The following is a 12,725-nucleotide window of genomic DNA, read 5'->3' on the forward strand; positions in this document are numbered from 1 at the left end:
TGCGCATGCCCATCTCCTGTCCCACTTCCGAAGCAAGTCCGCAACAATAGATCTTGCTGCGGACAGCAGCGCTTCGCGCTGCGTTCGCCGGCGAGACCTAAAAAGGGATATGACTGCTTATCGTTTCTCTACAGAGAAACAAATTGCCGCTCACCATACCTAATGAACAGTGTTTGAGAGGGAAATACCGTGCCTAGATTGTGTTGGTTTGTAAACGTTTTACGAGGTATAGAGTTTTGTTATGTAAGCAGTCAGACTGCCTAGTTAATTTGATGCCAGACACCAACAAGGCACTTTAAACCCCTGATATAAACTTTGGAGCGCGCTTAGAACTACGACACAGCTGACGTACAGTAGTAACACATGTTCTTGGCTCCGGTTTATTTCACATACCTCCAGGAGTATAAAAGTCTGAGACTGCTTTGCGAGGACCTGGAAGAAGACTCCATACTTTTGCATAAATACCCTCCTAGTTTTTAAGGTAGCTGAGCTCTCTCATCAGCCAGATTTGAGGGGCGTGACCTCATGATCATGGCTTTTGATAATCAATTATGTGAATTGTATGTATTGCTGGAAGAGACTTAAATCTAGACCATAATGCTTCATTAATATTCAAAATCTTTTAATCCTTGGATTCCTGCACCTTCTGTGGCCTGGTCAAAGATTACTAAAATGCATACATTGAAACATGCAGATATTCTTAAGAGAGGTTTGGTGACAGAAAATCAGGAGAATTTCATTTCCCTTTTATCTCCCATTGAAGCGGAGGATGGTTAAGGCGGAAGAAAAGTATCACAGTCTCCCTTCTAAGTCAGGAGTGTTGACATGGCCTTGTGATTGTCTTGTTCTCATATAGTCGTCATTGCTGCCTCTTCTTCCAGAATGGATGTGACCTCCCTTGCATACAAGAAGTCACTCTTCCCCTACCAGAACAGATGTTGATAACCATCATCTTGGTTTGCATGAAGCCATCTTGTGGTTGGCATAAAGGTGGATCCATGACCCTGCAGGGAGGAACCATCAGTCTCTTTATGCCTTTAAGCTTGTCACCGGCTGTCTTTAGAGTAAAGGGGTGTAATGCTGCTGGTTGAAGCTCTCTGATTTTTGGAATTAATGAAAATGAGTAGATCTGTGGGAACTTGCAAGGGGCCTTTCTCAGGCCATCCTAAAAGCAAAGGGTTCCTCCGCCAAAAAGCTGTTACAATGTTATGTGACTGGAATTTGTGGCGTGTTGCCAAGTCAGTGGGACAATTTAGCTGTGTGTTGGGCGAAGCTGCGAGGAAAGGCTAAAAGGTTTTTTTTAAGCTTCTGCCTTGCAGGTGGGAAATGTTGGGAGAATACAAACATCATTAATAATTTTCCCCCTATACTTCCTAACTTGTCTTCTTGAGTTTAGACTGCAGCCTTTTGAAACTTTGATAGTGCAATTGTTTGTATTTGGATAGTGTTTATTTTAGGTAGTTTCACCTAACCCTGTGTAATCAATAGCAGGGCCACTGCTCTTTACTCTCGTCTAGAGTGTCACTGGGCTTCTTCACAGTGCCAGAGGAGGATGTCAACAATTATAGGCACTGACGCTATGGGATTCCAGGTTGCAGTGCCTGCCCAAATTGAGGGATTCATTTAAGGAACAGGGTCTGCTGAGGCCAGCCTCACTGGTGCTTGTGTGCCAGTGTACCACTTCTTAAATATGCTGTAAATAGGGGTGTTGTGTTGGTAGAACATAGCATCTCTCACAAAACAGAAAAAAAGCAAGGACAACTAGGATAACCAAAGATCATGTCTCCATATTGACATGTAAAGTCACATAGTCTTTGGCCTTTTATCAGTACCACGGTCTCTGGAAATACTATAACATCAGGTCTCCAGACAATCTGTGTGGGCTTCCATCCTTCTGCCATTGCCTATGCAGTCTGTTACATCTTCTGGGTCTAGACATGGCTGATTTGTTTCCATGCCCTCGGGTGATGCCTGCTGCTTCTCTTGATTGGTGTGTTCGCCACTGTCCATGCCTGTGATGAGGCTTGCGTTTTCCTGTTTGCAAAGATCTCTTCATTTAAACTTCTTCAATGGAGATATGTTTGTTGGTGGCATTTCCTTGCATTGCCATTACCATGGAACCATTTTCTCTCTGTTAGCGTGATGGGTCATACTTCGATAGACATCTTGAACGTACCTTTGGGATGTTGATTCTTTGCCACTACCCAAGTAACCGGTTAATGAGCCAGGATGAGGAGACCCACACTTGGCTCTTCCCATTCCATTCTTATTTCACTCAACCACTGCATGTTTAGCCTATGAAGGTGCCGATGTCATATGATTTGGAATCATATCTGATATTGGGCAACCCATCAAAAAGGGAGGCGTTTCCCTTGCATATGACCATTGTATATTCTGAATGGTGTCTCGGATGCTGCTCGACAGAGGTTGTCACCGTGAGGCTATAGATGTAGAATGCAGGTGCATTTTTTTGTAATAGGATTGTTCTTACTGTCTGTTGAGAGGTGGCTTAATGTAGTGTTGGATCTGTGCGTGTGTTGTCGTGTGTGCAAGAGGAAATTGGCCATTGGCGTTAGATGATGGGGTTGGAGGAGAGAACTGTTGAGAGCAGCAACTGAGCTGAGACTGCTCCGAGTCAGTTTCACACCTGATGGCAGATATACCCTGTGACTCTCCGTATTTTAGAGATTAAGGTCTCCTCTGTGGTTATCAGGGGAGGGGGCAGGCACGTTACTTATTCTAGGAAGTGGAGGTTGGAGTGTATAAGAGGCAGACACTTCTAGTGCTTCAGGTGACTTCAAGCATTTCTTTGAGCTCCTGGGCTCATCTGGAAGACTGACTAGGGCTGAATAAAGTGGCGATGGTTGAGTTGTGAATGCAGAATGTGCAATCTTTCCATGCAATCTCCACAGGGCTTATCGAATCATGATTGGAAAATCTTACAGAACTCGGACGTAGTAGAGAAGGGTAAGGCTAGTGCGCCTAGAATAATAATTACTCCACTAACTGCGAGACATTAGTCTGGTTCTTCACCTGACTGAGGTATTTGAGTAGATATTAGAACATTGGAATGATGAGAGCTCCATTGAAGAGAATGGAGCAGCAGTGGCCTATGTGAACGGGTACAGGCCTGCCCGCTCTCAACATTTCAATGTCCTAATGCACCGCCTCTGCCGGTATCTTTCCCCTGCCTCTCGAAAATATATTCTTTAGGTAGAGGAAAAAGAAAGGCAGAGGCCATGCAGAAGGACACACTCAGCCTTCACCCTTCTCTCCTCCTGTAGCTCAGTCGTACTTCAGATGGAGGGAAGGGCGAGTGCTGCTCGGCTCCTGGGTCTCCCTGGCTTAGCTGAACTACAAAAACCAGTTCAGCCAAGCTGGGAAATACCAGGGGCTAACTACCAGCCGTGGCCCTACTTACGACTCTTAGCTGTAGAACATTCACAGCAACAGCTGTGAACAAAGGATCCGGAGCCGAGGGGAGTTCAACCCCTTCGGGCTCCGGGAGGCCTTCGTGTAACTAATTAGAACATTCTGCCCTGATAAGGCAGAATGTTAGAATAGCTTCATAGCTACCCGTAACTGCACTATATCGGCCATTAAAGGCCCGCTCCCTAGTTAAAGGCGTGGGGCATCACCGCTGGAGCGTGCCTTTAATGGCCGGCATAGCCTGCTACAGTAGGATATAGAGCTATATTACAACATTGGAATATTGAGAGAGCCATTATGACCCCCCCCCCCCCCAATTAGGGAATCAGATTGCTAAAAAAGTGGCCAGTGTTTAACCCCTTGGCTGCGGCAGGAATTCCGCCGCAGCGCTGGGGGGGGGGTTTGGGGGCAGCGCGGCGGCGCTGTGCTCATGACGGAGCCACTCCGTCATGAGTCACGGTTGAGCTGTGCTCATGACAGAGTGGTTCCGTCACGACTCCGCCCACTGCACTAATCGCCCGCACAGGCGGGGAATTAGCGCCGCGTGGGCGGAGCGGCGGCCAACGGCCGCAGCATGACGGAACCACTCCGTCATGAGCACACAGCACCCGTGGCTCATGACGGAGTGGTTCCGTCATGAGCGGGGAAGGGGTTAAAAATTGATGTGGTTATAAACATGTTAAGACACGCTGTAAAAGTGTTTTGCAATGTATGGAAGGCTGCATGGATTAGCTTGCTACAGGCAATGTTTATTTTACTATCCGAAAAATCAATAGTAAATATGGGCTGAGCAGACCATAAAACAGGCACACAAACAAAGAAACAGGCCCCCACACTGCCCTTTTGGCCCCCACACTGCCCTTTCTGCCCAACCCGTCGGGCACTGCCCGATTGCCCTATAGGCCTGTCCGACTCCTCTGTTATTCACATTTTCTCACGCAACAAGGGGTTTATAAGTCCGCCCACGTCAGCCATTGGCTAACTTCACTTGTGACTGACAGCAGTCTGCTCATTCACACACGAAGTCCTTGCAGCACTAGAAACTACTATGGAATGTGTCCTTTTGTGATAAAACAATGTTTATACTTTTAGCTAATGTTTTATATTGGTGAGAGCCTGACCAACTCCCCACCTCGCGCCAATAAAAAACCCTATAAAGTTTTAGGAAAACCATAACAAAACAAGCTACAACAACAGGCCTACCTGCCAATGCTTTTGTTTTGGTTCTCTGGGAATGTTTGTGAAGAGCACCCGTGGCGCAGAAGGAGTTAAGAGGGAAGCTAATCCTTGCAGGGAGGTGGGAGGAGGGGGTGTAGTGGGCGTGTCAATGAGATGACCTCAGAGGAATGGCAGCCAGAGACCAGGCACCTCACAGGGCTGTAGTGGGCATGTGCAGCGCGGAATGACCGCCTGAGAGGAGTCCAGTGCCCCGGCATCAATAGACTAGACTCTGAGGTGGGTCTACCGTCCTTGGCGGGAGCATGGCGCCAAAACACGCAGGTTGTTCGCAGCCGTTCTCTTAGCCCTTCGCGTGGGCAGACCGGCCACGGCTTTTCTTTTTAAAACACAAACTGCATCCTTGTGTACCATTCCGGATCGCTCTGCACCGATGCCATTTGTAGTGAGAAGAACGGTAGGCGCCTTCCTTTTACACGGCGGTAGTCCAGTGCTGTGGATGAATGGATGAATGAAGGCAGCCGGGGCTGGTACCCTTTTCTCTACGGGGATGCAGAAATCACCGGCTTAACCCTCGCAATGTGCACCAGCAACAGCCTTCAAGTTCTGCGGGACAGCCGTTAGGCTTGCCACCTTTCTCTGGAAAAATATCAGTCACGTGTTCATGGTTTGAGATTGAGGACGAAGAGCAGGTACCTAATTAAAAATAAATGTGAAAACTATTATTTGAGGATTTAGCAGGTGCATGGCGTTGCATTAATAATTTAGGATTGGTTTGAAAGATCTAAATACTTTTGCTTTGATTTCTTCTTGTATTTGATGGTTTACGTTTAGATTTCAAAGATTACAAATTATGACTTTATTATTTTAACCGTCCAAACATAAAATGTCCACGTCGTTAAAATATTGGCAAGGTAGACACCATACCTTGGGTTTTTGTAGCACAACGCAATCCCAGCCTCAGCACGTCGCCGTTATAAGCAGTTTTATGCAGAAATGGCAACGTAACTTTGTTCACAGGTGTGGGATTTCAGTTTATTTTGGGACAGATATATATTTTTTAACAGCAAGGGGTCTGTTCCCAGTCCGAGGTTTCTTTAAAAGAAACGAAGTTAGGTGGCTTACATCCAGCGAGCGTGGCCTTAGAAGAGTCTTGTTTTTTGTGAGTCACAGAAGTACATCTCTGTAATAAGTTATTCTAGCCCCAAGCTACATCCGCTCAAAATTTAATTTACAGTCCTATCTGAAAAAACAAATGTATTTGTTCAGAATGAACGCTTATAATGTTACATGTTCTATTTAGTGTGTGCTATTCCAACAGAGATTGTTTCAGCTGAGCTCAATGTTTGATATGTATAGTGCTATAAGGCGGGATAAAAGGTAGGCATTTACTGTTCGACTGCTAATAATGTAAGCTGTTGTGTATTTATGTATTTGTAAACCCCACTGAAACAGCCAGGCCCCTAGCGAGTTGGGAATTTGGTCTCATTTCATACAAGTTTCTTGTTGCAGTTTGTGTGTTACACCAGAAACCCCCTTTAGGGCTTTGTGTTGTAAATGAAATTGCTTATGGTGTGTATCTTGTATGTATTTTTGTCCTCCTCAATTGACCATGACAATACAAAATGTCAAGTCCATGTCAACGTACGCTCCCCTGATCACGACAGTGTGCCCGTTTTTGACTTTCTGATACACCATTTTTAATCATTCCATATTTTTGTAGGTTCCAGGTCGGTTTCAGCTAAGAGAATCTGTCAATTCTGTTTAGAAAACCAACATTGCAAATGAATCTGTCAAGAGAAATGGTTTAGTTTTTCTTTTCATCTGGGACAGCCCACTGAATGCTGATATAATTCCCAGTTATTTTGGAACTGCGGTGGTAATCGCAATAAGAAAGGTGTAAATTGCTTAAACGTTTTGAGTAAGTTCATTAAAGGCCTGCTTTAGGGTTTGTTGGATGTGAGACGCTGTCATACACAAGAAGAATATCCTGTCCGCCTTATTAAATGTGTCATAGTTTATAATGCGGATGGGGGTGTGTATACATGTCATTTTTGTGACTTAGAACCTCTCCATCAAACTCTAAATAAGGCTCAAAGCTTTAGTTTAACATTCTATGTCGCGGAGGATATTACTGAGGTCGAAGGTGGGCAGTAGGGACAGCATATTATTATGGCTTGGAGGAGCCCCAGGAATTGTGCAGTTTTACTTTCATCCACTAGCTGCCTCTCTGTGTGTTGAATGATTTAACTGTGTGGCATTAGTGTATGAGCCAGCATATTAAATAAAGCTAGTTGGTTGTAATGTGCTGGATGGGTCTCTTCAGTTGTCCATCTCCATTTTGTTGATCAAACTAATTGCCTCGTCAGAGCTCCGTTTCAGGGCCTGTTACCTTTGGGAATGTCTTGAGTGTCAGCCAGAGTTGAGAGCAAGTGAACTAGTAAACACTCTGAAGGCTGGAGTAAGGGAGAGCACGTGAACTAGTAAACACTCTGAAGGCTGGAGTTGAGAGCACGGGAACTAGTAAACACTCTGAAGGCTGGAGTTGAGAGCACGGGAACTAGTAAACATTGATCGCTGGAGTTGAGAGCAAGGGAACTAGTATACACTCTGAAGGCTGGAGTTGAGAGCACGTGAACTAGTAAACACTCTGAAGGCGGGAGTTGAGAGAAAGTGAATTAGTAAACACTCTGATGGCTGGAGTTGAGAGCACGTGAACTAGTAAACATTGATCGCTGGAGTTGAGAGCAAGGGAACTAGTATACACTCTGAAGGCTGGAGTTGAGAGCACGTGAACTAGTAAACACTCTGAAGGCGGGAGTTGAGAGAAAGTGAATTAGTAAACACTCTGATGGCTGGAGTTGAGAGCACGTGAACTAGTAAACACTGAAGGCTGGAGTTGAGAGCAAGGGAACTAGTAAACACTCTGAAGGCTGGAGTTGAGAGCAAGGGAACTAGTAAACACTCTGAAGGCTGGAGCTGAGACCAAGTGGGCTAGTAAACACTCGGAAGGCAGTGTCGAGCGTATGACTCTCAAGCTGCAGGAGTGAGGTGAATGCCCAAGAGGGTTGGAATGTCTTGTCTACGTAATGAGTTTGAAAACATGGAACGTCTTTGACTTTTTGCGCAAAGTTCATGCTGGGCAGTTTGAGCCCATCATCTCTGCTTTGGGATGTATACTCACAGGGGCCTAAATGAAGATTTAGTGAGTAGGAGCTAAAAGTAGTTCCTGGACTTCAGATTACCAGCAGGAGCTACCAGCATTACACAAAGAGACAAGTCACTTGCACAAGAAGTGAAACCAGCTATGCATTTTCTGTAGTATCTCTTACACGAAGAAAGTCATAGACACATTAGACTTCTAAATCCCCTCTTGTTTAGTTTCTTAAAAAAGAAAATCGACCAACTGGTGTATTTGATTCTTGGAGATCCGAATCGGCAATTCTAATATTTTAAAATGTAGATATTTTACAGGAGCTTATCAGCAATCCTGTATTTCTTCATTCAAGCAAATATTGGAGGCTTGTGTTCTTCTCTAGATCACCTGCTCACCAGCCCTCTTACTGTTCTGAGCACTGTTGATTTTGCTTCTTAGTTCCCTTCCGTAATTTACTTGAATTGTCCCTCATTACTTCAGTGCTTATTTCATCACCTGCCTCTTTTGTTGCTCTTAACTTGTAATCCTCTGCATTAGATTCCTTGTACCCTGTCACTGACTGATAAATCCCTACTTTCTTTCTTCTGCTAATCCCACAAATTCTCTGTGACCATCCTCTTTCTGCTACTGGATGGCACAGTGCATAAGGTTATTAACCATTCTTTTCAGAAACTCCCCTCTGCTGGTATTTTCTCTGAGTTGTTATTGTTGCTTTACTGAAAAGATCATTTTGCCTTTCATCCACTTTTCGCTTCTGTCGCACCAATCTATATTATTGGAACATATATATATTCACTGAAAAAAACCATAGGTTTCAGGCACGTTATAGTTAGGAATTAGCATTTAAAAAACCTTAGAAATTCACTGAAGAAACCATAGGTTTCAGGGGCGTTCTAGTTAGCTGGACTTTTCACTCGTACAAAACCATTGAAATTCCCTCGTTATAGTTAGTTCAGCTAACTATAACTCGCGCGCCCGCAATGCACTGCTGATGACCTCACATATTACATCACTCATGACATGGTCAGTGACATCACAAATGACATCACTGATGACATCATCCAGTGAATGTGTGTTTTTCTGAAAATTACATATGTTTTATATATGTATATCTCAAGGTCGATGGAAGAATAAATGGGTATATAAGTGTCTAAATGGATGATTTGTTTTTGAAAAATTGATTGTATAACTGACTAAGTGTATCTTAGTGAAAATATGGCTTAGTGAGTAATGTTTAAATATGTAAATATCTGTATCAGTCTCTCACTTTGTGTTTAAGTGGCTGCATGGGTTGGTGAGTAGCTACATGAGTGTCTATATAGGTTATTAGTTGGTTTTTTGAGTATGAGTGTCTGAGTGTGTATGGTTCGGTGGGGGGTATTACGTAGTGCATAGGTGCATGAATGAGTGACTCACTGTTTGTATGTGTTGAAGACAACATGTGTGCAGGACTGTATGGGTGGATGAGTGTGTGCATGGGTGTGTTGGTGAGTGAATGACTGTCTCAATAGTGTCTTTATAAGAGTAACTACACATGTTTTAAACTAGTATATGTGACCATTGGTGTATATAAGTGAGTATATGTGAGAGATTGGAAGAGTTCCTGTATGAATAAGTATGTGTTTCTATAAGTGATTGTTTAAAAGACTAAGTATGCGTAAGTTTCTGTAGAAGTAAGTGTGGTGGTGTGTGTATAACTGTATATGCAAGTAAATGGATGTTTGATTCTTTATTAGCATGAGTGACTGTGTGTGAGTAACTCTATGGATGAGTGGCGTTGTGTAACAGGATGTATAGGTGTATGAGTACATATGATGAGTGAGTACATGTATGAGTGACTGTATAGGACTGTTGGTGAATGAGTGGATGTGTATGTGGATCTTAGAATTACTGAATAGGTTGTTGTAACTGGTATTGGTATGTCCATTGTTTTGAAAATTTTAGTTTCTATTTTTGAATGTATGTATCAAAGGTTATATTAGGGGGAGAGGAGGTCTGTCACTCTATCACAAGGATGATGTAATCAGTGATGTCATCAGTGATGTCATTTGAGAGGTCATCAGTGATGTCATGAGTGATGTCACTGACCATGTCATAAGTGATGTAATATGTGACGTCATCAGCAGTGTATTGCGGGCGCGCGAGTTATAGTTAGCTGAACTAACTATAACGGGGGAATTTCAATGGTTTTGTACGAGTGAAAAGTCCAGCTAACTAGAACGCCCCTGAAACCTATGGTTTCTAAAGTGAATTTCTAAGGTTTTTTTAAATGCTAATTCCTAACTATAACGTGCCTGAAACCTATGGTTTTTTCAGTGAATTTCAAAGGTTTTTTAAATGCTAATTTCTAACTATGCTTACAGAGATAGGACATGTGAAGAAAGAAGAACAAACGCACAGAAAGAAAAAAAAGAAATGCAGAAAGAAGCAACAGAAGTCCTCAAAGACGAAGAAAAGTGTAGGAAGAAGGATAACGTGCAGAAAGAACAAACCGAAGAGCAGAAAGAAGCCTTGTTGCAAAATCATCCTGTACCCTCAACTTTTTCAGACTGATACTGGTGATAACTGAGTCTGACTAACCAGTCCTAGAGCCAGTGTTATGTTAAAAGACACACAGAATACAGTGAAAACACCTACATACACTAGGGAACACTATGCTTTGGGGTCCCCCTGTGATTAGCATGACCTCCTCTGTAAGCCCCTAGTATATAATAGGGCAGGGGATTAAAACTACCTCTTAAAACGCGCCACAGGGCGTGTTTGCACACGTCACCTCCGGCCCTTCCCCACTGTGTAAACACACCCTGTGGCCGTTTTAAGTTGTGAGATTAAGTCCCCTTGAATCCTGAGGGTCCCTAGGGTCCAACTAGACCACTAGGTACCTCCAGTAAGCGCCACAGAGCTGTGTTGCAGAGAGATGTAAAAAGGGGCACGGCCTAGACCACCTCTCTGCAACGCAGCACAGTGGCGCTTACTGGAAGCACCTGGTGGGCTAGTTGGCCCCCAGGGTCCCTCAGGATTGAAGGGGAATTATTTCCCCAACTTAAAACGCGCCACAAGGTGTGTTTGCACACGTTAACTCAGGCCCCGTCCCCTCCCTTCACCACTGTGTGAACACGCCCTGTGGCCGTTTTAAGTTGAGAGATTAAGTCCCCTTGAATCCTAAGGGTCCCTAGGGTCAAACTAGCCCACTAGGTACCTCCAGTAAGCACCACAGAGCTGCGTTGCATAGAGGTGTAAAGAGGGGCGTGGCCTCAGAACACCTGTATGCAACGCAGCTCCCTGGCGCATACTGGAGATACCTGTTGGGCTAGTTGGCCCTCAGGGACCCTCAGTATTGAAGGGGAATTAATTCCCCAACTTACAACTGGCCAGGGGGCGCGTTTGCAGAGTGCTGCAAGGAGGGGGCGTGGCCTCCGGCGCGATGCCGGTCTTTTACGTATTTTATTTTTTTAAGAAGGAGGGCTGTGTGGCACCCCTTCTTTTTCTAATGTATTGTCCCTGGGGACCCCATCCCCCAGGGCCTGCACCCTAATTTGTTTTGTTGAAAAAAATTAATTTGGAATGGGGCCGCGTGGCCCCCCTCCCAAGGCCTTAATCGGCCGCGGGGACACCAACCCCCGGGTCATGGCCTTTTTAAAAAAAATTATTTATGAGGGGGGCTGCGTGGCCCCCCTCCTCAGGCCACTTATGGCCCCATCCCCCAGGCCGTCCTTTGTTTTTTATTATTTTAAAAAAATATATATTTATAGAAACACCTAGGACATGTTGGACAAACCGTATGTACCTATCACCATGACGATTTGCGTGATATTCATTAAAAGGCGACTATGCATACAACGAATCCACGTGGAATGTATGTACACCGCTAGTGAAGCTCTGACGTGTCTGATGCCCTACCGTGCCTAATCCCGGCGCCCCCGCCGGTGGGTACTCTCCAAGTAGACACCCTTGTTGTTTATTTATACAAACATGGGTAGCTATTGACGGGCACATTTAATACACACACACACCAAGCCATTCAAAGGGGATTCAACAAAAATTCGACCAAACTATGCAAGAAACTCCCCTCACGGTTAATAAAACACACATCCACTACCGGATGTGTAATACTTTTTATTTTACTCTCTGGAAAGGAGACGAACCTCACTTGAGAGTCACAGCGTGCTCCTGGCTGAGCCCAATGCTGTGTTACACCCACCAGTGCCCGCCGAGTGCCACACACTTCTGTGTTGTATTCCACCAGCTAGTGCGTATGCTATGACACTCTCTAGCCCATGTGCACTGTAACACCACCCCGTGAATATGTCATGCCACACTTGCCTTCGCACGGGTTATATTGCCCCATCTAACGTGCCTTCCTCGATGCCTATGTTATAACGCACAGCGCTATGCCATACATATTACATATTACAATCTGGGATCCATATCTTTGTCACAGTGCATATGGAACGTTACACTCCCCAGCACATATTTTATATGACAACTTTAGAGACTAGTTAGGTTACACAACACTGACCTGTGCATATTACACTCTAAGGCGCATATCGCATAGTACGCACTAGTGCCTGTGCTATCTCGTGCTCTCCAATGAATCTGTCATTGCGCACAATGTATTGTATATTATATTTCACGCCCCGGTTCATCTTATATCACACTTTTTGGGGCATAGTTTATACCATATACTATATCTAGTTTTCATTTTCAATCGTGCTCTCAGGACTAGGTTCTATATAACACTGCATCCACCTACCCTTTTCACGGGCATTACATTTTGCAATGGGGGGTGGAGGGTCAGGGGGTGTTTCTGCCAAGTGAGCCCGGAGTCACAGTCACAGACGTCCTCTTCTTCCTGAATAAAAGTGAGATTATGCTGCATACTTGTTCATATTTTAAGTAGTTCACACAGACACACATATTAAAAACAATAACGTTCCTAATACCCACCTTCTCTGAACAGTTA

General features: G+C 44.4%; 1 protein-coding gene across 6 annotated transcripts in view; it reads left to right on the forward strand.

Moving 5' to 3' along the window:
• FARP1 (FERM, ARH/RhoGEF and pleckstrin domain protein 1) overlaps positions 1-12,725 on the forward strand; it is a 581,296-nt gene that overhangs the window by 28,172 nt on the left and 540,399 nt on the right. The window contains exon 1 of one of the 6 annotated variants that reach the window (XM_085622107.1): positions 4,747-5,297. The exons of 4 other annotated variants lie outside the window; for them this stretch is intronic. The gene's annotated coding sequence lies outside the window, so the exon portion shown is untranslated. Of the gene's footprint in view, positions 1-4,746; positions 5,298-12,725 lie in introns of those variants that run through there. One more of the 6 variants, XM_085622111.1, reaches the window with a different exon arrangement.

This window comes from Triturus cristatus, chromosome 8 (genome assembly GCF_964204655.1).
Source record: "Triturus cristatus chromosome 8, aTriCri1.1, whole genome shotgun sequence".
NCBI classification, from domain to species: Eukaryota; Metazoa; Chordata; class Amphibia; order Caudata; family Salamandridae; genus Triturus; species Triturus cristatus.